General features: G+C 38.9%; 1 long non-coding RNA gene across 1 annotated transcript in view; it reads left to right on the top strand.

Moving 5' to 3' along the window:
• Positions 1-2,121: 2,121 nt before the first annotated feature.
• Positions 2,122-3,092, top strand: part of LOC107184766 — an 8,861-nt gene continuing 7,890 nt past the window's right edge. Inside the window, exon 1 of the long non-coding RNA XR_001515677.1 lies at positions 2,122-2,133. This is a non-coding gene — a long non-coding RNA (uncharacterized LOC107184766). The remainder of the gene's footprint in view (positions 2,134-3,092) is intronic.

Raw genomic sequence — 3,092 nt, 5'->3', positions numbered from 1 at the left:
ATCAACACAGCAGAGGCGTGAATGAAAAGGGCTTTGTTCTCTCATTCAAAGGCTGTTCTACTTTGGTTCCTAGACTTCTCTGTCATTCGAAGACAGGAAGGTGCTTACAAATGTACTACAATTATAGACAGGGACCACAGAAAGACTGATCTCTATGAAGAGGTTCCGATTCTGCAGTAGCCGTGTCTAAACCAAGTGTATGAACAAAGTTTGAAGAATGACCACAGAGGCCAGATAGGTGACAAAATGCATGAAGCCAGGCGCAGAGCACATGCCCTGCTTACAGGGGTAGCTCTGAACCAGTTTGTTCTTACTATTGCCACCAGGGATGGTGGGTCCAAATTCTCAAGCCTTCTGAATTTTCAAGTAAAGCCACCTCTGTATTTTTATTATAAAGTTATTTATACTTTTATTGGGGGTCAATTCAGTTCATCTGTATATTAGGGTGGTTCAAGTATTGGTGAAGCCAGAGTGGAAGTACTCACTGCCCTAGTAATATATAGTCCAGATGAACAGTAGAAAGTCAATAATCCACCCAATGGTTAGTGTGAGCAGTGTCCTTTTTGTCAGGGTTATCACTGAATCCCAGTAGACGATGATCAGAGGCTAAGGGTACTGGCATCAATAAAATATGATCCTGATAAATGAAAAGTAAAATAATGCATTAAATGATTAAGAGACAGAAGCAAAAGGTCAGTAAAATTGACATTAGATAAATTCCGTTGCAATTCAAATACAGTGTAATTAGTCATCTAATGCTATAGCATCAACCTATGCATTGAGACCTTGTGAACATTTTGACAGAAACACAGTTGTTCCAAGAGTGCTTGATATACCCCTATTATTCCGTGACAAGTAAAGCAAATAAAAATGTTAAAAGACTGTAAAGGATTTGAACAATATAATTAATAAAGATGAAATCAAAGACAGATATTAAAGATTGTGTCTGACAAATAGAGAAATATACCTTTCTATTAACTTTTATATACTATGAAATTCATTAAGTAGCACTATAAAAAGAAAAAGAAAAAAGAAAAATGTAGCTCCAGAAAAGAAATACATTTTCTAGTCCAGATTCTCTGACCAGAAGGAAATAGGTGCAGTGATTTAATATGGGAGGGGCTTGTTTCCTTTGGTTAAAATATCTGAAGGGAGAGAAATGGTTGAAGTCAAGGGAAGGGTAATTGATAGGACAGTTCTTGGAGGAGGCTGGATACGATAATATCCATAGTACAAATAAGCAATAGTTTTAAGAAGACGGCTACCTATTTTGTGCAACTACGAAGAAAGGACAGATGGAAGTACCACTGAGTTAAGGAGGGGAGGAGGCAAGATGAAGCAAGTTGAGGGAATTTTGATGGAAAAAAGGTAGTCTTTTCTTAGTGATAAAGGCTGTGGAGAGAGAGGGGTGGCATGGTGTGTTGGCAGGAATAGTGGTGATGTTAGGACAAGCAACTGATGATTGAAAATAGTGAAGGGTCATGTGTCCTGACATCATGATGGGTAGAAAATTAACTGTGGGATTGGGAGAGTATAAAAAACCATAGAATTCGTATTGTTTGAGTAGTAAAACCAAAACACACACAAAAGGAAAAATATTTTCTCCTATATAAAGTGCCATACGTCTTCAAATCAACATTAGACCAGCACAGCCCTCAGCTTTGGCATGAACTAATTGCTGTCCCTTTGATGGCCTTTCGGAATGGTAAGCTATATAGTAGCATGCAATAGTAAAAAATCCATAACCAGAAGAGCTAGCAGACTACAGTTTGAATACCAGCTCTATCAATTACCTAGTAAACTTAAGTAAGCCCTTCAATTAAAATAAATCTCAGTGTCCTTTCCGGTAAATAGGGAACAATAATATTATTTACCTACATGCTGTCAATTGTTACGAGAAGCAAATATATATAAAATTAGTTTGTAAATTTCAAAGCCTTAGACAAGTACAGTGTTACTACATTTTATAGCTACAATCCATGAGCAGGGGGGCAAGGGGCTTTCAAAATTACAAATAAACAGTTATAAAATCAGAAAGAACTTGTTCGTAGTCAAGGTTATCTAATAGATTCACCTGAACAAAATAATAGGTTTTTAAAAATTGTTCAGCCTTGGCATCCACTGGATAAAAGGGTCACCTTCGTACTTAGTTAATTGAATATTCTGAGGCTGGCTGGCACCAATGTTAGCTTCTTCCTGCAGGAGTCAAAGTGACAAAGAATTCTATCACCGGCAGAGCTTAGTCAGTCATAAAAAACTGAGTCACTTAGATTTTTATTTACATTAAGCCTTCAGGCCAAACCCAAATCCTCACTTCCTGTCAGCAGTGTCAGTTACACAGAGGAAAATACTCTAACTGCACTTGCTATTGTTCACGCTGTTTTGTTATTTTAAAGAGTCATTTTGGCAGGGATTCAGCTGAAAGATAGGAGAAATCATGTCTAAGACAATAACCATAAATAAAACATGAAACCTACAAAATAGAGTGTTTGATGCATAGCTGACCTGAATACTGCAGTAACCTTGAACAAAACAGCTGGATCCCAAAGCCAGCAATAGCCTCACAAACGGGCCAGTCGTCATATGAAATGAAGAGAGAGAAATTGGGGAAAGATTATTATTGTTCCTACTGGCAACTTTTTCATTTGTGCAATTTCTACCATGTGGAATTTTTCACAACTAATTTTGCATGGCCCAACCAAGTGAATTTCAGAACTTAATGCTGGTAGCATGTGGACTGTTAGAGTTATACACTTAAAGGAAGAATTTCTATTTTTTAAAAATTAGTGCGTTGCACTTTAGATTTTATGTCATAAATGTGATTATCCTATCTATTAAAAGAGTAATATGCAAATTGACCATCACTCCAACACAAGATGGCCGCTCCCATGTGGTCAAAGATGGCCACCACAAGATGGCTGGCAGGGGAGGGCAGTTGGGGGCAACCAGGCCTGCAGGGGAGGGCAGTTGGGGCGAACCAGGCCTGCAGGAGAGGGCAGTTAGGGGGAACCAGGCCTGCAGGGGAGGGCAGTTCGGGGTGACCATGCTGGCAAGGGAGGGCAGTTGAGGGCCACCAAGCCTGCAGGGAAGAA

Source organism: Myotis davidii, unplaced genomic scaffold (genome assembly GCF_000327345.1).
Source record: "Myotis davidii unplaced genomic scaffold, ASM32734v1 scaffold606, whole genome shotgun sequence".
Classification (NCBI taxonomy): domain Eukaryota; kingdom Metazoa; phylum Chordata; class Mammalia; order Chiroptera; family Vespertilionidae; genus Myotis; species Myotis davidii.
Note: the sequence above shows the minus strand (reverse complement) of the source record. Positions and strands in the feature narration are given on the sequence as shown.